At 41.6% G+C, this 25,441-nt stretch overlaps 1 pseudogene; it reads left to right on the top strand.

The window, feature by feature from the left end:
• Window positions 1–6,234: 6,234 nt before the first annotated feature.
• LOC136152622 (poly(A) polymerase alpha-like) lies at window positions 6,235–7,368 on the top strand (annotated as a pseudogene).
• The last annotated feature ends 18,073 nt before the right edge of the window (window positions 7,369–25,441 follow it).

Below are 25,441 nucleotides of genomic sequence, written 5' to 3'. Positions count from 1 at the left end.
GTGGCTGAAGTGAGGAGAGAGTGAACTTTTTCTGCAAAAAGTCACAGTAAACATTTCAGGCTTCACGGGCCGCATCTCTGTTGCACTACTCAATTTTCTCCCTTAAATCCCATGTCTTCAACATTCTGTGTCCCTCCACTGCAACATTTTTGCTTTTAGTTTCTACTAGTGACTGAAATATTCTGCAACACACTCCAAGCGTACATTTGAAGCCCCTTCAGAGAGTAGCTCAGCGTGACCTCCGGTCTCCCAGCTCACTCACCGGAGCACGGGCCAGGACACGCCTTCTTGTGACCTGTGACTTCAATCATCTTGTCTTCCACCCTTCCTGATTCCAGCCTCACAGGCATGATGCATTCACTTCTGAGTTACACACCTCTTCCCTGGGTTCCAGCCACCCTCCCCCACATCCCTCCATTTGAGGCCACTCTCCCAGTTCCTCCCGTTTGCTTAGCTGCTTGAGTCTAAGTACAAGGCATCTGCTGTTGCCTAGCGTCTGACCACAGAGATGGAGTAGGCTCCTGGTCCACACCCCCCACCCCAGTCCTAACCTGACTTGACCTCAGATGCAGATACAGATCTGGTCAGGAAGGGGGTTTTCCATTTCCATCTCAGACAGTTCTTCAGCCAGCTGCCCACCTCTTCCCACCAGCAGCTGCTTTTGTCTCTTTTTTCTCCCTGTTTATTTTCTTTAACTGCACACCTTGTTTTTCTTTTAGGGAACCCCTACCCAGACCTGCCATCTGGTCCCCCTTGGAACAAAGTGTGGGGTGTGCAGAGGCAACTGTTTGGGGTGGGGAATCTCTTGGAGATCAAGCAACTGCCTGGCAGAGAGAGCCTGAGCCCCCACTGTGGAGAGGAGAGAGGGTTTCAGAAAAAGTCCAAGGCAGGCCACAACACCTCATTAGTTCATTTTGATTAGTTCCTTTTATCCAGTTGTTAGGAATGGTGAACTGTGATAGATGAGGCTGTCCTGAGATTTTTTTATCCCTTGAATTGTATACAATTCGGCAAGATGAGATAAAACACAGAGAAAAGACACAGACATTGACCACGATATGCAAGCTGATTTGTAAGATTAGAGAAGATGGCCTGAAATCCCAGTTCCACCACACTTCCTCCTTTATTCTGTAAATTTGATAGTCTCTGTTGCCTTTTGGCTCCTTGCCCATTTGTTCTGTTTCTTCTTCCATCAACCTGGGCTGAGAACCAGAGCTGCTGCTGACGTGGACCCAGAATCAGCATGGACTCTGAACATAGGTACCCTGTCTAGAGGCAGGATGGCCACAGCTCTACGCCCACCTCCACCCCATCAGGCGGCCCTGGGTCCTCCAGGGCTGAAGAGGAGGAGGTGAGAGAGTCCAGGACAGGGGAGGTGTGTTTGTCTGACACCCGTGTAATCTGGTGGTTCTCTCTGGCCCTGGCAGAGCCTGATGAATTTTCAGGTATTTCCCTTTGTTTTAAAGTGCATTTGTGGCCTCTTTGGGCTTCCCTTGCTGGACCCCATCAACTGTAACTTAAGCAGACAGTCCGCCTCAACTTGGTGTGGGATGGTACTTCTTCAGCCTCCTATTTGTTGTGGCGCTTACCAACATTTACTGTGTTCCTCTATCTTCTGCCTTTCCTGTAAAATAGTACATAGAGTTAAAGATTTGATCAGAACCAGTTTCAATTTTCTGGAAGATTTTTCTTGGAGATGTTGAAAAATTTCTGTAGCATTGCATAACATTGGCAGTCTTTCTTTTTGTGAGGTTAAGATTGGTCCATGGACTCAGATGCTATCAGCCTAATCTGGACATGGGCTTTGCCCTAATGACTTCAGCAGGTATTGGCGATTATTACCTATGTCCATTATTTCATTAGAATATCACCCTTTTATATCCATTCATGAAAAGAGTCCATTCTAACATTCTTACACATTCACTGGCCTAATTTCTCCTCTAAAAACTTTCTTCAGCAATTACTTGGTTTTCCTGGGATCCAATCCCTACAGGAAAGGCAGGATAAATGCTTAATTGTTTCCCTTTACTTACCAGTTTCTAGAATAAGTTGGTTCCCTAGCATCCTCCAGGATTACCATCTAGAGGTTTTTTGTTTTTTTTTTTTTGGTCTCATTACAGACTCATAGATTCTAATATATTGGGTTGGCCAAAAAGAAAACCCAAATGAATTTTTTGGCCAATCCAATATTTGGTGTGTCTCAATCACTGTGGTTATTGTTATTGTTTTTTACTATATAGGATAATCTAGCCAAAGTATCCCATCTTTGGTCTGTGGGAACCTCTTCAGGTTAACCTTGGATCATTGTGACATGGCCCAATATTCCTTAATACCTTATTTCCTGTCTAGTAGATCAATTAATTCTGGCCCATTTCAAATATTTCCTCTCCCAGATCCAAGCTACTTTTTCAAAGAGCTCTGGTTTTTTCTAGTGGGAAATAATATTTAGAGAGACACGTCTGAGCATTATGGATATTTATTGCTACTGGGTTGGTCATTATTTCTATAACTTTTCGTTGGGCAAGTCCAGGAGTCTGTATTTAAGAAAATATTTACTTAAGATGGGAAGGAAAACAGAAGAGTTTTTTTTTTAAAGTAAATGAATCAAGTGGAAAGTGTCAGTGCATATTATGTGTAGGAAGGGTAAGTATTGTTTTATGAAAATTCTGTTTTATTTGCATGAATAAAGAAAGAGAAAGCAAGAGAGAGAGTAAGAGAAAGAGGAAGCTTATTCAGTATCTAAAAAATACATAATTTAAATCATGAGTCATAATCCAAGAAAATATTTGAAAGTGCTGGAATAAGTCAGCTATTAACGCTGCAATAAAGAACAGTGCCATACACTGGAAGATTGCTCATCACCTTCAACCAAAAGGTCAGTCAGGTCATGAGGCTTGAAAATCAAGGATCCCTTGTCTGCATTTTGTGTTTTTTTTTTTTTTAATTACCATGAATCATATTTGTAATGAGAAAATCAAAACAAACAATAAGAGGAAAACTTAGGAACAGAAGAGTGAGCCTAGTGTCACAGGGTTGCCCTCTGGATGTTTTTTCTAACTTTTAATGTGGTCATAAAGCTAATTTGTTCTAGTTCTTTCTTGGGACTTTAAGAACCAACATTTCAAGATGTTTTAAAATCTAAGAGTAATAATGGTCCCTAGCCAGGAGGGAAGAATAAATGGAGAGGCGAGCCTACTTACTAGATTGACAACCAGTGACTTTGCTATCTCGGAGACTTTACTATGAGGGCTTCCCAGGTGTCTACAGTGGTAAAGAACCCGCTTCCCAGCACAGGAGGTATAAGAGACACAGGTTCAATCTCTGGGTCAGGAAGATCCCCTGGAGAAGGGCTTGGCAACCCACTCCAGTATACTTGCCTGGAGAATCCCCGTGAATAGAAGAGCCTGGCGGGCTACAGTCCGTAGGGTTACAAAGAGTCAGACGTGGCTGGAGCGACTTAAAAGCACACACACGCTGGCTTCCACATTTGAGAAGGAGCTTGCCCTTAACCACTTTTTGCCCACTGAAGTTTTTAAAAAGGGAATTATACAAAGTCCTTTGAAAAGTATAATGCCTTTGGCTATTACCCAAGAGACAGAAGATAGGAGTGGGGGGTCAGCTTTGAATTTGAAGGGAATTCAATCAGGCTTAGGGTTCATGTGCCATAAACGTGGACATCAAGCAGTGGAAATGGGGCCGTTTCCTCTCAGTTCTAATGTAGGTTGCAGGTGTACATATCAAAAGATAATGAAACTCTAAAAGCCCCAGGAGAGCCTAAGGCCACACAGGATTGGCTGCATAAGAGAATTCAGAAGTGGAATAAGGGACAGAAGAGCTGTAAAATTGATGAGATTCATTTTTAGATATGACGTTGAAAAGAAATGGGTTCTTGAAACCCAAAATTTGTGAGCCCTGCCATTTTTATACATTTTTAGAAGCAGTGTGTGAAAAGTTGCAGACATTTTCCTTCAATAAGGTGCACCAGGAAATGTGCAATAAAACTCAAAACTGCACAAATGCCGGCCCCAAAGCCCCCGACACCCCAGCCACTCACTCTAAACCACGACTTCGAGCCATCTGCACTTTAAAAGAGCCCTGGGGACAGGGCTGGCCAGACAGAGGGGGCGTGTTTCAGGAGGGGATCGCTGCCTCTCACTCTTTCATCTACATGTGCGTCACTTCACTCTCCCACACCCGTGTGCTCACTCATTGTCCGTCTGTACCTGCTGCGTAGACGTGGGGAACTCAGCACCTCTCTGAATCCACCCACAGAAGCATTAGTGAGTAAGGCAGCTGTTGCTACCCGCTGAGAGAGAGACAGTCAAGAGGCTCTGCATTAGCCCCCCACAGCGGGCCACTGAGGCTCCCCTAAGATGTCCACAGACACAGAGAGCAGACTTGGGTGCCAGGGGGAGGAACGGGACTGGGAGTTTGGAAGTAGCAGGGGCGAACTATTATACATAAGGTGGGCAAACAAATAGACATCAAGGCCCTCCTGCAGGGGCAAACTATTACACATAAGGTGGGTAAACAAATAGACAACAAGGTCCTCCTGCAGGGGCGAACTATTACACATAAGGTGGGTAAACAAATAGACAACAAGGTCCTCCTGCATAGCACAGGGGGCTATTGTCAATGTCTTGTGATAAACCATAATAGAAAAGAAGACGGTAAAGAATGTGTGTATATATATGTGCATATATATATATATATACATATAACAGAATCACTTACTGTATAGCAGAAATTAACATATCATAAATCCACTATACTTTAATAAATTACATTTCTAAAAGGAGGTTTATGTTCTCCAAAGTTCGGTCTCCACCTCACCCTCCTCCCTGAATGATCCCCCCGCCGCTGCTTCTCTGTGAGGGGAGTGCCTGGCCTTTCTGTTGACTCTCTCCAAGATGACCCCAGGAAATTCAAACTCTCCCACCGTCTATTTGGCAGATCGACTTAGCTGCCTCTGTTCCTGTTTCTAACCTGGGAAACTCATTGCTAGGATCTAGCACAAGAAAGAATTCTCCAGCTAATAGAACCTATGCACCTTAAAAAGCAGACTCCATAATTCATACATTCAACAAGTATTTGCTGAGCTCCTGCCATTTGCCAAGGCCTGTTCTAGGATGTAAGGTTGGAGCAATCAGTGATCATCATTTTCTATTAGCATGATTTTTGGTGTCTCATCCCTGCTCCATCCATCTCATCACGACTTTTCTTCCTTTTTTAAAAAATTATTTATTTGGCTGCGCCAGATCTTAGTTGCAGCCAGTATCTTCCATATTCATTGAAGCATGCAGGATTTTTAGCTCTGGCATGTGAACTCTTAGTTTCGGCCTGTGGGATCTGGTTCCCTAACCGAAGATTGAACCTGCGCTGCCTGCATTGGGAGTGTGAAGTCTTAGAAACTGGACCATCAAGGAAGTGCCCAAGACATTTCTTCCTGACACACATGGTATTCTCTGGGAGAGAATTCTGCTGGATGAAGTTGTCCACACCTCACTATATTTATTATAGTTACATACATTTTTTTATATTGTTAATATGGTTTTAATTAAAAGTCATCCCCCCAACTGAGACAATACTGTTTTCTATCTAACATAATAAAAGGTATTTTTAAAAGCAATACAAGCTGGCTTTGACTCCAGAACTGACTGGGGTGAACACAAGCACCAGCTGAAACTGTCTGACCCTTTGTCAAGGAAAGAGAATTCTCACTCACAGTTCTGGAAGGCAACCTGGCCAATGGATCAGGAGCCTGAAATCTTTCCATACTTTTTGACTCATTAGTCCTACTCTGAAGAATCTCCCCCACAAAGATAATGCGATACGGTTATTTGCAATTTTCAGAATTGCAAAATAGCTCAGAGACAGTGGAAGGTTAGAGAAAAATAACTTGGAAGGGTGTGCTCTAAACAATGCATAGCTTCGAGGCACAGATTTTTCCTTACCTTAGCAAGAAAACAAAAACTATTTATACTTATTATAAATAATTCCTCCAAAACCAATGCATACTAAAAATACTAGTAGAGAGGAGGAAGGGGAAGGAGAAGCGCTTAAAGACGCAGGAGCGGGTGCGGGAGTGGGGTAGGACCCACAGCTAGGGCAGGGCCCCCCCACCCCCTGCCTCCCTCTGGCCTTAGTGGATCGTGCCCAGGGCGGCAGCTGCAGCAGTTGCAGGAGGGGGGTGGGGGGTGAGGAAGTGACTAGGTGGTACCAGCTCAGGAGATGATGCCATTTCCAGTTACAACACAGGGGTCACAGCAAGCACAGTCACCACAGAAGCACTAAGGCATTACTTCTCCCAACAGCTTCAGTCATTTCAGTTGCTCAGTAGTGTCTAACTCTTTGCAACCTCATGGACTGCAGCACACCAAGCCTCCCTGTCCATCACCAACTCCCGGAGCTTACTCAGACTAATGTCCATCACATCGGTGATGCCATCCAACCATCTCATCCTCTGTCGTCCCCTTCTCCTCCTGCCTTCAATCTTTCCTAGCAACAGGGTCTTTTCCAATGAGTCAGCTCTTCGCCTCAGATGGCCAAAGTACTGGAGTTTCAGCTTCAGCATCAGTCCTTCCAATGAATATTCAGGACTGACTTAGCAGCACTCAAGAAGATTGACTGCCTCCTTACACAGAAGCTAGTTGAGACTCTGAAGCCCTTTGGGGTTTTTGAAGAGGAAGAGGAACTGCAGTGCAGGATTTTAATTTGGGGGAAATTAAATAACCTGGTAAAAGAGTGGATATGAGAAAGCAAGAATCTTCCACCATTGTAATTGAAAATGCTGGTGGGAAAATTTTTACATGTGTATCTTATAGATTAGGAGTATATACAAAAGGTGCCGATATTGATGCATTGTGTGTTGCACCAAGACTTGTTGATTGAAGTGGTTTTTCCACCTCATTCTATGATAAGTTGAAATTACAGGAAGAAGTAAAAGATTTAAGAGCTGTCAAAGAGGCAGTTGTACCAGTTATCAAATTGTGTTTTGATGGGATAGAGATTGATATTTTGTTTGCAAGATTAGCACTGAAGACTATTCCAGAAGACTTGGATTTAAGAGATGATTGTCTGCTTAAAAATTTAGATATAAGATGTATAATAAGTCTTAAAGGTTGCAGGGTAACCAATAAAATTTTACACCTAGTACCAAACATTGACGTTGGATTAACCCTGAGGGCTATTAAACTGTGGGCTAAATGCCACAAGATCTATTCCAATATATTGGGTTTTCTTGGTGACATTTCCTGGGGTATCCTAGTAGCAAGAACTTGCCAGCTTTATCCAAATGCATTAGCATCAACTCTTGTACATAAATATTTCTTGGTATTTTCCAAATGGTATGTGTTTAGATTATATTAAAATAAAATTGATTGTAGACTCTGGAAAAAAATTCTAATAGAAAATAGTCCCTCATGAAAAGAAAAAATATATACATGTATAAACACATACATATGTATGTGTATGGGATTGAGGGTTATTTTACTTTTCTGTAATTAAAAAATAATTTCCTTAATGAAGATGTATTATTTTCTTTTTAAAATCATTTTATTTAAATATATTTGACACATAGAAATAAATTGTATACATTTAAAGTGTGCCACTCGATGTTTTTGTGGATATGTATACTTTGTGATGGAAAAGGAAATGGCAGCCCACTCCAGGATTCTTGCCTGGAGAGTCCCATGGACAGGGGGCCTGGTGGGCTACAGTCCATGGGATCGCAAAGAGTCGGACACGACAGAGCTACTAAACAACAACAAGGTACATTGTGAAGGCTTCCCAGATGACTAAGTGGTAAAGAACCCACCTACCTATGCAGGAGATGCACGCGACGAGGGTTCAATCCCTTGGCTGGGAAGATACCCTGGAGAAGAAAATGGCAACGCACTTCAGTATTCTTGCCTAGAAAATCTCATGCACAGAGGGGCCTGGAGAGCTTGTCTGTGGGGTCACAAAGAGTCAGACAAAACTTAGCAACTGAGGATGCACTTACTTTGTGAAAGGATCTCCACAGCCATCCTAAATAATTCATCCACCACCTCTACATCGTTATCCTCTTGTGTGTGTTCAGAAGATTTAATTTGAGATCTGTTCTCTTGGAAAATTTCAGTTATTCACCAGTATCACAATTAACAGCCTGTACATAAAATCTTCAGAAAATATTTATCCCATCTAACTGAAACTTTGTACCCTTCGCCCAATATCTTTCAGTTTCTCCCATACCCCATACCCTGGTACAATCTGATTTGATGACTTTGATTCTTTTAGAATCCACATATATGTGAGCTCACGCAGTATTTGTCCTTCCATGTCCAACATTTCACTTAGCATAATGTTTTATTAAGAAAATTAATTTTGGAGTTTTATTTCATGGGAGAAATTCTTTCTCCAAACCCCACTTCTTCCATGAAATGTTCCTTGATTAATTAATTGAAAGGATTAGTGTCATCCTTTTCCCCTCAGATGTTTCTGCTGATTCCACATCTCCACACTTTCACACTGGTTTTCGTTTGTTTGTTTGTGGATATTCTCTGTGTGTGTTTCAGGACTGCCCTTCCAACTAAATAGATTGAAAGCTCTCCAAGAGAAAGAATCAGTCCTGAGTTCCCTCTGTATTTTGCTATCTATAAAACTACAATTTATTTTTTGAGTAAGTGTACTGATTAGACTTTACTAGGTCAGCATTTCTCATGAGTCTCTAGTTCTTGGAGGCAGTCCACAAATGAAGAGTTTCCTAGACAAATAACTTTGGGAACACTGGACATTTTGCTTATTAGCATATTAAAGTCTCTGAAAAGGCCTGCAGTAATAATTCAATACTTCTCAAACATATTTGATATTAATACTCTTTTTTAAAGAAAAAATAGTACCTATTGACACTGGACATTTTCTGGGATACTTTGTGGGAAATACATTATTAATTCCCAGAAGACAGGGACAAATATTATATCTTATTCATCTTTGTATTTGGCTTTGCATATTGTTGTCTGACACATAGTGTTGGACTATGTGTCCAAAAATAAATATTTTTGTGTGAGTGAATAAGTGCCTGAAGGTGAGCTTCTGTGAACCAGTGTGATGTGTGTTAAGCAACTGTACGCTAAGGGCAGACTGATCAGGTTTTAAGATATCTTCAAAAGTTTTTTTAACCTGAGTCCACATGGAGCTGGTCAATAGAATAATTTATGAAAATATCCCAATCCCAGGATGAAGACTAAATCATACCTGGAAGATTTGCTAAGGATATGTAGTTTAGACATCAGAAACTATGTATGCACAGAATATCCAGACTACAATTAGTTCATGAGGTCACTTAGTCCAATTCTTCTTAAACTTTCTCATTGACATACTTCAATTGGTCAAGGATTCTGACACATGCTCTAAGGGAGGTCTGTTCTATGGGAGATATCTAACAAGCCAAATAAAAGCAAGAAATTTTTGGAATTTGGAATTTTATCTTGAAATTTAAATGTCAGTTTTACAAATAAAGAAGATGTGGAATATATATATGTATTATATATATATATGGTGTTTGTTTTAATATAAAAGTAATGCTTTACATTTTTAGCTGAGTGGTATAATACTGCCATTCAAGATACAAGGACTTATTCCCATTCTCTTATTTAACATGGGAGAAAACTGTTATCCAGAGAGAGAAAGTGACTTGTTCAAGACAACATAGGGAATATTTGGCAATCTGGGGTTGAACTCCAGGTCTCTTAAATGTCAGTTCCTGCTATTGCCCAACTAGACAAGCCCCTCCATCTCAGACTATACCCATACAATACATTTGATCTAGTAATTCCGCTTCTAAGAATCAATCCTAAAGAAATAGAGATGCAAGGAAAAACCTAAAGGCATTCAGTTGAGTCACTCAGTCATGTCCAACTCTTTGTGACCCCATGGACTGTGGCACGCCAGGTTTCCCTGTCTATCACCAACACGTGGAGCTTACTCAAACTCATGTCCTTTGAGTCGGTGATGCCATCCAACCATCTCATCCTCTGTTGTCCCCTTCTCCTCCTGCCTTCAATCTTTCCCAGCATCAGGGTCTTTTCAAGTGAGTCAGTTCTTCACATCAGGTGGCCAAAGTATTGGAGTTTCAGCTTTATTATCAGTCCTTCCAATGAATATTCAGGACTGATTTCCTTTAGGATGGACTGGTTGGATCTCCTTGCTGTCCAACGGACTCTCAAGAGTCTTCTCCAACACCACAGTTCAAAAGCATCAACTCTTTGGCACTCAGCCTTCTTTATGGTCCAACTCTCACATCCATACATGACCACTGGAAAAGCCATAGCTTTGACTAGATGGACCTTTGTTGGCAAAGTAATGCCTCTGCTTTTTAATATTAGCATTAGAAACTACCTAAATCTTTAATAATGGAAAGATTGCTAACAAAATACATATGACAGGATATTTTGTATTTTGTGTGTGTGTGTGTGTGTGTGTGCACTCAGTCATGTCTGACTCTCTGCAATCCCATGGACTGTAGCCCACCAGGCTCCACTGTCCGCGGGATTTCCCAGGCAAGAATACTGAAATGGGCTGCCATCTCCTTCTCCAGGGGAGCTGCCCAACCCAGGGATTGAAACCGAGTCTCTCACATCTCCTGCATTGGCAGGTGGATTTTTTACCAACTGTGTAGCTATTAAAAGTGATGCTTACAGGGAATTCTGCTCAATGTTATGTGGCAGCCTGGATGGGAAGCGAGTTTAGGGGAGAAAGGAAACATATATATGTATGGCGTAGAGTCCCTTTACTGTCCACCTGAAACTATTACAACATTGATAATTGGCTATATACCAATATAAAATTTAAAGTTTTCTTTAAAAAGTGATGCTTGTGAAGAATTATGTAGAGTATTATAGTATTAAAATATATAGTATACTGTGTATAGTATATAGTATTTAAAAAGGAAGGAAAATCAAGATTTCCTACTCTGTAAAAGTTATTATATAGAACATCTATTAATATTATTAATTATTTTCTCTCAAATGCAATACTTTAAAACACTGAGTTGTCATCTTTAGGAAGTAGGGTGATGGATGATTCAATTTTTTCTTTATACTTTTCAAATTTTATGCAATAAATACATAGTTAGAACTAAGCAGAGCATGGAGCTTCCCAGGGAGCACAGTGGTGAAGAACCCATCTGCCAGTGCAGGAGACGCAGGAGACTTGCGCTCAGTCCCTGGGTCAGGAAGGTCCCCTGGAGAAGGAAATGGCAACCTACTCCAGTGTTCTTGCCTGGAAACTTCCATGGACTGAGGAGTCTGGTGGGCTACAGTCCATGGGGTCACAAAGAGTCAGACATGATTGAGCAACTGAGTATGCACACACAAGCAAACCAAGATTTTATTTAATTTTTTTAATTTTTTTTTATTAGTTGGAGGCTAATTACTTCACAACATTTCAGTGTGTTTTGTCATACACTGACATGAATCAGCCATAGAGTTACACGTATTCCCCATCCCGATCCCCCCTCCCACCTCCCTCTCCACCCGACTCCTCTGGGTCCTCCCAGTGCACCAGGCCCGAGCACTTGACTCATGCATCCCACCTGGGCTGGTGATCTGTTTCACCATAGATAATATACATGCTATTCTTTCGAAACATCCCACCCTCACCTTCTCCCACAGAGTTCAAAAGTCTGTTCTGTACTTCTGTGTCTCTTTTTCTGTTTTATATATAGGGTTATCGTTACCATCTTTCTAAATTCCATATATATGTGTTAGTATGCTGTAATGTTCTTTATCTTTCTGGCTTACTTCACTCTGTATAATGGGCTCCAGTTTCATCCATCTCATTAGAACTGATTCAAATGAATTCTTTTTAACGGCTGAATAATATTCCATGGTGCATACGTACCACAGCTTCCTTATCCATTCATCTGCTGATGGGCATCTAGGTTGCTTCCATGTCCTGGCTATTATAAACAGTGCTGCGATGAACATTGGGGTGCACGTGTCTCTTTCAGATCTGGATTCCTCAGTGTGTATGCCCAGAAGTGGTATTGCTGGGTCATATGGCAGTTCTATTTCCAGTTTTTAAAGAAATCTCCACACTGTTTTCCATAGTGGCTGTACTAGTTTGCATTCCCACCAACAGTGTAAGAGGGTTCCCTTTTCTCCACACCCTCTCCAGCATTTGTTGCTTGTAGACTTTTGGATAGCAGCCATCCTGACTGGCGTGTAATGGTACCTCATTGTGGTTTTGATTTGCATTTCTCTAATAATAAGTGATGTTGGGCATCTTTTCATGTGTTTGTTAGCCATCTGTATGTCTTCTTTGGAGAAATGTCTGTTTAGTTCTTTGGCCTATTTTTTGATTGGGTCATTTATTTTTCTGGAATTGAGCTTCAGGAGTTGCTTATATATTTTTGAGATTAATCCTTTATCTGTTTCTTCATTTGCTATTATTTTCTCCCAATCTGAGGGCTGTCTTTTCACCTTACTTATCATTTCCTTTGTAGTGCAGAAGCTTTTAAGTTTCATTAGGTCCCATTTGTTTAGTTTTACTTTTATTTCCAATATTCTATAAACTCAAAATGGATTAAAGATCTAAATGTAAGACCAGAAACTATAAAACTCCTAGAGGAGAACATAGGCAAAACACTCTCCGACATAAATCTCAGCAAGATCCTCTATGACCCACCTCGCAAACCAAGATTTTAAAATACATTTGTAATTAAAAAAAAATTCATGGGAAGACAAACACAGTACTTGGCTATTTTAGCCATATGATGTTGAATTCCCTTCTAAGTCCTGCTTTCTCTGACCACCTACTGGGCCTGAGTTGCATCTATTTTCACCCAGGGGCTCCAAGTCTGCTAGTAAAGGCTGGGTAGCTGAAAGGGTGCTGCTCACACAAACAGTGCATGCCTGAGCTTCTGATGAACCTTGGAGGAAAACCCCTCATGTGGCCGGCTTTAGCCTGCACCTTCATATCCACTCTTTCCTGTCCTGCTTGCACTTTCACTCTAGAAAAAGCTGGCGCATTGGTGGTGCCTCACCTTCGGTGTCCTGAGCAGGTCTTGCCCATTAGCATCTGTCAGTGAGGAAGCATCATCGACCCAGGAGGCTGCAAACCCAGGGACGGTTTCCTATACAAACCAATGAAACTGGACCCCTGTTTCCAGAGGGGAGAAACACAGGGTCCTGCAAGGCAAGTGTATTGAAACAAAGCATGATGACACTACAATATTCCAGCACAGTGGTTATCAAATCTGAGCACACTTGACAGTCAAATGGAAGGGCTCACCATTGATTGATGGGATCACCAACCGAGTTTCTGACTCAGTAGATGGGGGAGAGGTCTGGGGAGCAGAGTTTGAATTTCTGCCCAGATGCTGCTGCTGGTCTGGGGGCCATGCCTCAGAAGTCACTGCTCTGGCAGAATCACAGACCTGGTGAACACAAGGAAGAGGAAGGCGCCTGTGACCTTGGGACCCATGTGTGGCTTTTAGCAGAGGAAGCCTTGGACTCATATGCTTCTTTCCTTTCTTTAGCCTAATTATTCTCTCTGTATTTCCCTATTTCTATGATGTTCATTCACTCATTCAAAAATTTAAAGACTACCCATAATACAGTAAAGATACAGCAATAAACCAGTCAGACAAAATCTAACCTGAGGGAGCTTCTACCCCAATGGAAATGGTTTGCATTAAACAGTTGTGATGAGCCTTTCCAGTATCATTCAAAAATGTCCAATTCTACTATAAAAGATGTGAAACTCATGACATGTATTAAGCATAGATAATGAGTAAGCAAGCACCTTGTAAGACATAGTCAGAATTCATAAGATAGATTGAATAATTTTGTTAATAAGTAGAGCAAGCACTTCAGTGTTGAATATCGAAAGGATGGAAGGACTAAGAGAAACCTAATACTCATGAGGTGCCAAATATTCCTGAAACACTAAACAGTCACAAGCCATGTGAAGACTTTAATTTTCATAGAGTTTTAATTTGGCCACCCACTGGTGAGACTCTCTCTGTTCTCATGTGTCCTCTGCCCACAAAACACAAGTATACTCCAAAGGCACTCATCAGGGTGATTGACAGTTTACCACTGTGGCCAAGGGGACTTGTTCCTACATCTGTCCTATTGAGCAAGTCTGTATTTTGGCCCCAAGTACAGGCTGACCTCCAAGATATTGTGGATTCAGTTCCAGACCACTGCAATAAAGTGAATATCAGGATAAATTGAGTCCCAGTGTGTTTACACTATACTGTGGTCTACTAAGTGTACAAGAGCATTATGTCTAAAAAAACAACATACGTACCTTTATTTAAATATACTTTATTGCTAAAAAATGTTGACCATCATTTGAACCTTCAGTGAGTCATATTCTTTTGCTGGTGGAGGGTCTTACCTTGACATTGATGGCTGCTGACTGATCAGGGTGGTGACTGCTAAATGTTGAGGTGGCTGTGGCAATTTCTTAAAGTGCAACATAAATGAAGTTTGCCACATTGATTGACACTTCCTTGCACAAACAATTTCTCTGTGGCATGAAATGCTCTTTGAAAGCATTTTATCCACAGTAGAACTTCTTTCAGAATTGGAATCAATCCTCTCAAACCATGCCACTGCTTTATCAACTAAACTTAAGCAATAACCTAAATCTCTTGTCATTTTGACAATCTTCACAAAAACATCTTCACCAGGAATAGGTTCTATCTCAAGAAACCACTTTCTTTGCTCATTCATAATAAGCAACGCCTTATCCATTAAGATTTTATCATGAAATCCGCAGCAATTCAGTCACATCTTCAGGCTTCATTTCAAAGTCTAGTTCTCTTGCCATTTCCACCACATCTGCAGTTACTTCCTCCACTAAAGTCTTGAACCCAGAAAGTCATGAGGGTTGAAATCAACTTTTTCAAATTCGTATTAGTGTTAATTATTTTTACCTCTTCCCATAGATATTCAGTGGCACTCTGGTAAAGAATCCATCCTGCAGGAGATGCAGGCGATGTGGGTTTGAAACCTGGGTCAGGGAAGATCCCCTGGAGAAGGAAATGACAACCCACTCCAGTGTTCTTGCCTGAAGGATCCCATGGACAGAAGAGCCTGGCCAGCTACAGTTCACGGAGTCACAAAGAGTCAGACACAACTGAAGCGACTTTGCATGCACACACACATAAATCACAAATGTCCTTAACAGCATCTAGAATAGTGAATCCTTTCCAGAAGGTTTTTAATTAATTTTACCTAAAACCACCAGAGGAATCACTTTCTATGGCAGCTGTAGTCTTATAAAATGTATTTCTTAAACAAACAATAGACTTGAAAGTTGAAATGACTTGAACCATGAGCAGCAGAATGGATATTGTGTTGGCAGGTATGAAAACAGCATTAATCTCATCGTACACCTCCATCAGAACTCTTGGCTGACCAGGTGCATTGTCAGTGAGCAGTAATATTTTGAAAGGATCTTTTTTTTCTGAGCCAAAGTTCTCAACAGATGTGCTGTCATCCAGGCTTTGTTGTTCCATCTATATATTACAGACAGAGTAGATTTAGCATAATTCTTAAGGGCTCTAGGATTTTCCAAACAGTAAATGAGCATTGGCTTCAACTTCAAGTTACCAGCTGCATTAGCTTCTACAAGAGTCAGCCTCTCTCTCTCTTCTATCAAATATTGTGAAATTATCATTTTTGATTTAACATTTCTAAATTACTTGAAAGACATGTGTACAAACACACACACACACACACTCACACACTTCCTTCTTAGTTTTCTCATTGCTAATGTATGTGTATGTGCTCAGTCGTGTCTGACTCTGTATGACTCCAGAGACTGAAGCCCACCAGGTTCCTCTGTCCATGGAATTTTCCAGGCAAAAATACTAGAGTGGGTTGCTATTCCCTTCTCAAGGGGATCTTCCCAACCCAGGGATCAAATCTTTACCTCTTGCATCTCCTGCATTGGCAGGAGAATTCTTTACCACTATGCTACTTGGGAAGCCCCTTGCTGAAATATGCATTCATGTATTTATGTATTGTATTCAGTGTATGTCAAAACCATGATAAACTGGGCTCTTTAAGTCTAGACAAGAAACATTTGCTAAGAAATTCATAGCATAAAATTTTACAAATATTATTTCAAAATTTTACAAGCATGGCTTTTAATTGTAGTTATTAGGACTTTGAAACTTTGAAGCCAAGCATTGACTTCTCCTCTTCAGCTATGAAAGTCCTTAATGACGTCTTCCTACATAAGGCTGTTTTGTCTACATTGAAAATTTGGTGTTTTGTGGAGCCATCTTCATTAATGATCTAAGCTAAATCTTCTATATCTAGAAGAGGTAACTTACTGTGCTCTCTACATCGGCACTTGCTGCTTCACCTTGCACTTTTGTTACAGAGACAGCTTTTTTCCTGAAACTCATGAACCAACCTCTGTTAGCTTCACACTTTTCATCTGCACCTATCTGGCAGACTTGATGTGAAAATCAAGAATGAATGAGTGAGAGTGTCTGGGGCATAATCTGGCATAGATGATGTTCCCACGAAGGCTATTATTATTCCTACCCATCTACTCCCTATAAGACATTACTGCATTCTAACAAACAATGCAAAATCTTTTAAAAGCCGCCTCCAATTTCTCTTAAAGGATTTTCTTTCCTACCCTCCAGCACTAAGTTACGTTGCCAAGTTATGTCACCCAATGGGCCTGGACATTGTCACGGCTTTATTTCTATTTCTTTCCCAAAAGCCTGGGGTCTCCCTCACTCTTTATTTATTTTAACAAAGAGCTTGGGTATAATTAATATCCAAACCATAAAATAAAGACCAAGCCTGGGTTTCATCCACTGACACCAACATTTTGTCCTAGTCTCATCTACCATCACTTAATGACAAACAACACATATTTTCTTCTATAGAGTCAATGTTTTTGAAGTCCTCCTCCAACCCCTCCTCCAAATATGAGCCCCACTTCTCACTCACTTGGAAATCATGGAAACTCCCTTCCTGTTTGAAGTGTTCTATAGCACTGACATCCATGAGCTCCACGGAGCAGCTGTCTGGTTTGGGACAGGAAAAGCTGGAGCACATTTAGCAAGGTTTTGTTTTGTTTTTCAAAATGCAGCCTTCAGGGTTCTCTCCGCTTCTTGGACCAAGGAACTAAGCTGTTGAGCCCGGCTGAAAGCAGCAGTTTGTAGGACCAGCTGAAAGTTATTTCACCATGAAGCCAACCTTGGAAGGCCTGGAAAACTCCATATGGACTGCAGCCTTAGTCTCCAGGAAGCACCCAGCTCATTCTCCTCTCTCAGTTTGCCTGCTCTATAATTAGAGCATGTGTGCTTGAAAGGCAACTGTATAGAAAAGATGCCTTGCTCTGCATTTTCTTTCTTTTTCTGTTAACCTTTATGTTATGTTAACAGATAATCCACAGAGACGCAACTTAATATTTATTCCATCTGTGTACTCTCTGTCCATTTAGGATGAGAGACAGCCAAGCATGTCCTGTGCCAAGAAGGACTCAAGAAGTCAAATGGCATTGTTACCCTCAAGGGGCCAGTGCGCGGGAAACGTGTCTGCCTTCCCCTGTGCTGTGGAGGCCTCCACAACACTGAGTCCCCTTTCATTCTCCAGCTCTCCCGTCTCGCTCCCCAGAAACTGACCCGTCTCCTAGCCCCAAATCCAAAGTCCTCACACAAGTAGATACCAGATTTGCCATTTTGTCAAACCTAGAGACAAACTTGGACTCTCTCTTGGTTCAACCCAAGTGGAAGACACGCTGTTTAGACTCTAACCTGATCTCAATGGAGATGTGGAGCCCACAAATTTCTTTAGAGTAAGAACCTGCTGTTACCTTTCATCACTTAATAGAAAAGCAAGGAAATTTCAGTCTTCTTTTGCTGCAGAAGCTGAAGAATTAAGTCCATGCTGTGTAACAGAAATATTATACAAGCCCCAAATGCTTGCTGTCCTTGTATACTTAATCTCTCAGTCATATCCAACTCTTTGTGACCCCAAGGACTATAGCGCACCAGGCTCGAAATGTAATTTACAATCACCTAGAAGCCATGCTAAAAAAAAAATTGAAGAGATAAGTAAAATTAATGGTAATAATACATTTTAGTGAACTAAATAGATTCCCCCGAACTATCAATTCAACCTGCAATCAATATAAACAGTTATTGATGAAAAAGTGCTCTCTGTCATACTAAGTCTGCAAAACCTGGTGTGCATTAATTACCTAGCGCACTCAGTTACTCAGTCATGTCTGACTCTTTGTGGCCCCATGGACTGTAGCCTGCCAGGCTTCTCTGTCTGTGGAATTTTCCAGGCAAGAATACTGGAGTGGTTGCCACGTCCCACTCCAGGGGATCTTTCCAACCCAGGGATCAAACCTAAGCCTCTCGCCTCTCCAGCATTGGCAGGCAGATTCTTGACCACTTGCGCCACCTGGGAAGCCCCATTTTACACTGGGTCACATTTCAGTTTGGGCAATCCGCATGTCAAAGGCCCAGTTGCACATGTGACCAGTTGCTGCCATATTGAACAATGCAGGTTCCAGACGAAGTGGTTGGGGGAAACAGAACATCTGAGTGAGAAAGTGAGTGGAAACAGTGTCCTCTTTCATATCTTGGAGAATTCCCTCCTCTGGAAAAGAATATTCAATATATCCTAACCTCCTTGGGATGAGATCGGCCTGTATCTGTAGGAAGGAAGCTTCCTTCTTCATCTGGCTTCTCTTTCCCAGAAGTATTCCTCCCATTCCCTGTGCCCCTGGGGTTTTCTTAAAATGCAGATTCTGATTCAATAGACCTAGAGTTTTGCATTTCTAACAAGCTCTCTGGTGACCTACTTGCTCTTCTTTGGATCCCACTTTGAATAGCAAATTTCTGAAGGCTGCTGCCCTTTCGAGTCATGTATGTGATTAAATGAAGGTGGCATGTACTGAGGTGGGAAAAACATGAACTTGGAGTCAGATTGCTGAGATCTGGTGCTTTGGTTCACCACTTAGCTGTGAGTGTTGGGCAGGCTGCTTACCCTCTCTGAGCCTGTCCCCTCATCTATAAAAACACAGGCAGTGACAAGGCTACCATGTTGAATGGTGCCGGCACAAAAGGGAATAATCAGCCAGGGTCAGAGATTTTAGCTTTAGGATGTGAAAGTACAATCTTATATTGAGAAAACAAGGGACTTACCTTTCCTTGATTTCACCAGAAATAGATGCAATGTAAACATCACCTCTTTAAGGAAGGCTTCCTTAACCTTCTAATCTGATGTAGATGTAGATGAATTCCCTGTTTCTCAAATGCCTGTATCTCTCATATAGACTTTATCACATAACACTGTAATTATGCACTTAGTTCTCAGTCTCCCACTGGAACTGAAGTAATTTGAAGGCAGCAAGGACAGTCTCATTCCAGTGCTTTCTGATTGCTGGAGGACTGATGCTGGTTTAGCTGAATATAGTTCCTTGAGGAATTTGTTTAAAATATAGATTTATAAGCTCCATCTCTAGAGTTGGTTTCAGTAAGTCTCCTTTGGATCAAGACATCTGTATATTTTCAAACCTTATCAATTTTCTGCCCACCAGCCAGGTTTGGGAACCGCTGGATTCTTCTCCTTTGTATCATCAGTTCAGTTCAGTAGCTCACTCGTGTCCTCCCTGTCCATCACCAACTCCCGGAGTCCACCCAAACTCATGTCCATTGAGTCAGTGATGCCATCCAACCACCTCATCCTCTGCCGTCCCGTTCTCCTCCTGCCCTCAATCTTTCCCAGCATCAGGGTCTTTTCAAATGAGTCAGCTCTTTGCATCAGGTGGCCAAAGTATTCGAGTTTCAACTTCAACATCAGTCCTTCCAATGAACACCCAGGACGGATATCCTTTAGGGTGGACTGGTTGGATCTCCTTGCAGTCCAAGAGACTCTCAAGAGTCTTCTCCAACACCACAGTTCAGAAGCATCAATTCTTCGGTGTTCAGCTTTCTTTATAGTCCAAATCTCACATCCACACATAACTACTGGAAAAACCATAGCCTTGACTAGATAGACCTTTGTTGACAAAGTAATGTCTCTGCTTTTTAATATGCTGTCTTGGTTGGTAATAACTTTCCTTCCGAGGAGTAAGCATCTTTTAATTTCATGGCTGCAATCACCATCTGCAATGATTTTGGAGCCCAGAAAAATAAAGTCAGCCACTGTTTCCCCATTTATTTGCCATGAAGTGATGGGGCCGGATGCCATGATCTTAGTTTTATTAATGTTGAGCTTTAAGCCAACTTTTTCACTCTCCTCTTTCACTTTCATCAAGAGGCTCTTTAGTTCTTCATTTTCTTCCATAAGGGTGGTGTCATCTGCATATCTGAGGTTATTGATATTTCTCCCAGCAATCTTGATTCCAGCTTGTGCTTCATCCAACCAGGTGTTTCTCATGATGTACTCTGCATAGAAGTTAAATAAGCAGGGTGATAATATACAGCCTTGACATACTCCTTTTCCTATTTGGAACCAGTCTGTTGTTCCATGTCCAGTTCTGACTGTTGTTTCTTGACCTGCATACAGATTTCTCAGAAGGCAGGTCAGATGGTCTGGTATTCCCATCTCTTGAAGAATTTTCCACAGTTTATTGTGATCCATGCAGTCAAAGGCTTTGACATAGTCAATAAAGCAGAAATAGATGTTTTTCTGGAACTCTCTTGCTTTTTTGATGATCCAGCAGATGTTGGCAATTTGATCTCTGGTTCCTCTGCCTTTTCTGAAACCAGCTTGAACATCTGGAAGTTCATGGTTCATGTATTGCTGAAGCCTGGACTGGAGAATTTTGAGCATTACTTTACCAGCATGTGAGATGAGCACAACTGTGCGGTAGTTTGAGCATTCCTTGGCATTGCCTTTCTTTGGTATTGGAATGAAAATTGACCTTTTCCGGTCCTGTGGCCACTGCTGAGTTTTCCAAATTTGCTGGCATATTGAGTGCAGCACTTTCATAGCATCATCTTTTAGGATTTGGAATAGCTCAACTGGATTTCCATCACCTGCAACTAACTTTGTTCATAGTGATGCTTCCTAAGGCCCACTTGACTTCACATTCCAGGATGTCTGGCTCTAGGTGAGTGATCACACCATTGTGATTATCTGGGTCGGAAAGATCTTTTTTGTACAGTTCTTCTGTGTATTCTTGCCACTTCTTCTTAATATCTTTTGCTTCTGTTAGGTCCATATCATTTCTTTCCTTTATTGTGCCCATCTTTGCGTGAAATGTTTCCTTGGTATCTCTGATTTTCTTGAAGAGATCTCTAGTCTTTCCCATTCTATTGTTTTCCTCTGTTTCTTTGCATTGATTGCTGAGGAAGTCTTTCTTATCTCTCCTTGCTATTCTTTGGAACTCTGTATTCAGATGCTTATATCTTTCCTTTTTTCCTTTGCTTTTCACTTCTCTTCTTTTCACAGCTATTTGTAAGGCCTCCTCAGACAGCCATTTTGCCTTTTTGTATTTCTTTTTCTTGGGGATGGTCTTGATCCCTGTCTCCTGTCCAATGTCATGAACCTCCATGCATAATTCATCAAGCACTCTATCAGATCTAGTCCCTTAAATCGATTTCTCACTTCCACTGTATAATAAGGGATTTGATTTAGGTCATAACTGTATGATCTAGTGGTTTTCCCCACTTTCTTCAATTTAAGTCTGAATTTGGCAATAAGGAGTTCATGATCTGAGCAAGAGTCAGCTTGTGGTCTTGTTTTTGCTGACTGTATAGAGTATTTAAGCATTAATAGTCTCAATTTCCTACCACATCCCCAACACACAGAAATTGATCACAGCTTGTACTCCTTTTCACTTCTTTCTTTCTTTTTTTTTTCCAGTGGGTTTTGTCATACATTGATATGAATCAGCCATAGAGTTACACGTATTACCCATCCCGATCACCCCTCCCACCTCCCTCTCCACCCGATTCCTCTGGGTCTTCCCAGCCCACCAGGCCCGAGCACTTGACTCATGCATCCCACCTGGGCTGGTAATCTGTTTCACCATAGACAATATACATGTTGTTCTTTTGAAACATCCCCCCCTCACCTTCTCCCACAGAGTTCAAAAGTCTGTTCTGTACTTCTGTGTCTCTTTTTCTGTTTTGCATATAGGGTTATCATTACCATCTTTCTAAATTCCATATATATGTGTTAGTATACTGTAATGTTCTTTATCTTTCTGACTTACTTCACTCTGTATAATGGGCTCCAGTTTCATCCATCTCATTAGAACTGATTCAAATGAATTCTTTTTAACGGCTGAGTAATATTCCATGGTGTATATGTACCACAGCTTCCTTACCCATTCATCTGCTGATGGGCATCTAGGTTGCTTCCATGTCCTGGCTATTATAAACAGTGCTGCGATGAACATTGGGGTGCACGTGTCTCTTTCAGATCTGGATTCCTCAGTGTGTATGCCCAGAAGTGGTATTGCTGGGTCATATGGTAGTTCTATTTCCAGTTTTTTAAGAAATCTCCACACTGTTTTCCATAGTGGCTGTACTAGTTTGCATTCCCACCAACAGTGTAAGAGGGTTCCCTTTTCTCCACACCCTCTCCAGCATTTATTGCTTGTAGACTTTTGGATAGCAGCCATCCTGACTGGCATGTAATGGTACCTCATTGTGGTTTTGATTTGCATTTCTCTGATAATGAGTGATGTTGAGCATCTTTTCATGTGTTTGTTAGCCATCTGTATGTCTTCTTTGGAGAAATGTCTGTTTAGTTCTTTGGCCCATTTTTTGATTGGGTCATTTATTTTTCTGGAATTGAGCTTCAGGAGTTGCTTGTATATTTTTGAGATTAATCTTTTGTCTGTTGCTTCATTTGCTATTATTTTCTCCCAATCTGAGGGCTGTCTTTTCTCCTTACTTATAGTTTCCTTTGTTGTGCGAAAGCTTTTAAGTTTAATTAGGTCCCATTTGTTTATTTTTGCTTTTATTTCCAATATTCTGGGAGGTGGGTAATAGAGGATCTTGCTGTGATTTATGTCGGAGAGTGTTTTGCCTATGTTCTCCTCTAGGAGTTTTATAGTTTCTGGTCTTACATTTAGATCTTTAATCCACTTTGAGTTTTTTTTGTGTGTGTATGGTGTTAGAAAGTGTTCTAGTTTCATTCTTTTACAAGTGGTTGACCAGTTTTCCCAGCACCACTTGTTAAAGAGGTTGTCTTTTTTCCATTGTATATCCTTGCCTCCTTTGTCAAAGATAAGGTATCCATAGGTTCGTGGATTTATCTCTGGGCTTTCTATTCTGTTCCATTGATCTATATTTCTGTCTTTGTGCCAGTACCATACTGTCTTGATGACTGTGGCTTTGTAGTAGAGTCTGAAGTCAGGCAGGTTGATTCCTCCAGTTCCATTCTTCTTTCTCAAGATTACTTTGGCTATTTGAGGTTTTTTGTATTTCCATACAAATTGAGAAATTATTTGTTCTAGTTCTGTGAAAAATACCATTGGTAACTTGATAGGGATTGCATTGAATCTATAGATTGCTTTGGGTAGAATAGCCATTTTGACAATATTGATTCTTCTAATCCATGATCACGGTATGTTTCTCCATCTGTTTGTGTCCTCTTTGATTTCTTTCATCAGTGTTTTATAGTTTTCTATGTATAGGTCTTTTGTTTCTTTAGGTAGATATACTCCTAAGTATTTTATTCTTTTTGTTGCAATGGTGAATAGTATTGTTTCCTTAATTTCTCTTTCTGTTTTTTCATTGTTAGTATATAGGAATGCAAGGGATTTCTGTGTGTTCATTTTATATCCTGCAACTTTACTATATTCATTGATTAGCTCTAGTAATTTTCTGGAAGAGTCTTTAGGGTTTTCTATGTAGAGGATTATGTCATCTGCAAACAGCAAGAGTTTCACTTCTTCTTTTCCTATCTGGATTCCTTTTACTTCTTTTTCTGCTCTGATTGCTGTGGCCAAAACTTCCAACACTATGTTGAATAGCAGTGGTGAAAGTGGGCATCCTTGTCTTGTTCCTGATTTCAGAACTTCTTTCTTTCTGAATGAGGAAGACTTTTATTCCTCTTGTAATTTTGACTAGCTCTTTTGGGATTAATGAAAGCAGTTCAGCTCTCTTTTCCAAAATGACTTAGAGTTTCCCAAATGGCTTAGAGTTTTCCAAAATGACTTAGAATGTCGACGTTCACTCTCGCCATCTCCTGTTTGACCACTTCCAATTTGCCTTGATTCATGGACCTAAGATTCCAGGTTCCTATGCAATATTGCTCTTTACAGCATCGGACCTTGTTTCTATCACCAGTCCCATCCACAACTGGGTATTGTTTTTGCTTTGACTCCATTCCTTCATTCTTTCTGGAGTTATTTCTCCACTGATCTCCAGTAGCATATTGGGCACCTACCAACCTGGGGAGTTCCTCTTTCAGTATCCTATCATTTTGCCTTTTCATACTGTTCATGGAGTTCTCAAGGCAAGAATACTGAAGTGGCTTGCCATTTTCTTCTCTAGTGGATTACATTCTGCCAGACCTCACCACCATGACCCATCCGTCTTGGGTGGCCCCACACGGCATGGCTTAGTTTTATTGAGTTAGACAAGACTGTGGTCCGTGGGATCAGATTGGCTAGTTGTCTGTGATTGTGGTTTCAGTCTGTCTGCCCTCTGAGGCCCTCTCAGTGCCTACTGTCTTACTTGGGTTTCTCTTACCTTGGTCATGGAGTATCTCTTCAGGGCTGCTCCAGCAAAGCACAGCCACTGCTTCTTACCTTGGATGCGGGGTATCTCCTCACGGCCACCACTCCTGACCTTGGATGTGGGGTATCTCCTCTCTGCCACTACTCCTGACCTTGGACGTGGGGTAGCTCCTCACAGCCACCGCTCCTGACCTTGGACGCGGGGTAGCTCCTCTCTGCCACTACTCCTGACCTTGGACGTGGGGTAGCTCCTCTCGGCCGCCGCCCCGACCTTGGGCGCGGAGTAGCTCCTCTCGCTGCTCCTGCACCGCGCAGCTGCCGCATCTGCGACTTTGTACCATCAGCGCTCTCCAATGCCTGGCATAAAAAGGCAGCTTCTCGGTAAACTGCTGGGTAAACGTTATCCTTTACACTGACACGACGTGTCACAGCTTCCAAAGGGCCGTCCCGTATCTCCCGAGTGGAGTCTTAAAGATGTTTCGTTTCAGTGTTTGGCTGCACTGGGTCTCTGTTGCTGCAGGTGGGCTTTTCTCTAGTTGCGGGGAGTGGGGACTACGCGCTAGTTGCAATGCATGGGCTTTTCGTTGTTGCAGCTCCCCTTGTTGTGGAGCACGGGGCTCTAGGTCTGCAAGCTTCAGGAGTTGCGGTTCATTAGCTTAGTTGCCCCGAGACATGTGGAATCTTTCTGGACCAAGGATCCCCGGAATTCTTAACCACTGGACCACCACGGAAGTCTCCCACATGTACTCTAATCCTCAGGGCTGGA

Source organism: Muntiacus reevesi, chromosome 22 (assembly GCF_963930625.1).
Source record: "Muntiacus reevesi chromosome 22, mMunRee1.1, whole genome shotgun sequence".
In the NCBI taxonomy this organism is placed as follows: Eukaryota; Metazoa; Chordata; class Mammalia; order Artiodactyla; family Cervidae; genus Muntiacus; species Muntiacus reevesi.
The sequence above is the reverse complement of the archived record's forward strand: the minus strand, read 5'-3'. Positions and strand labels throughout refer to the sequence as shown.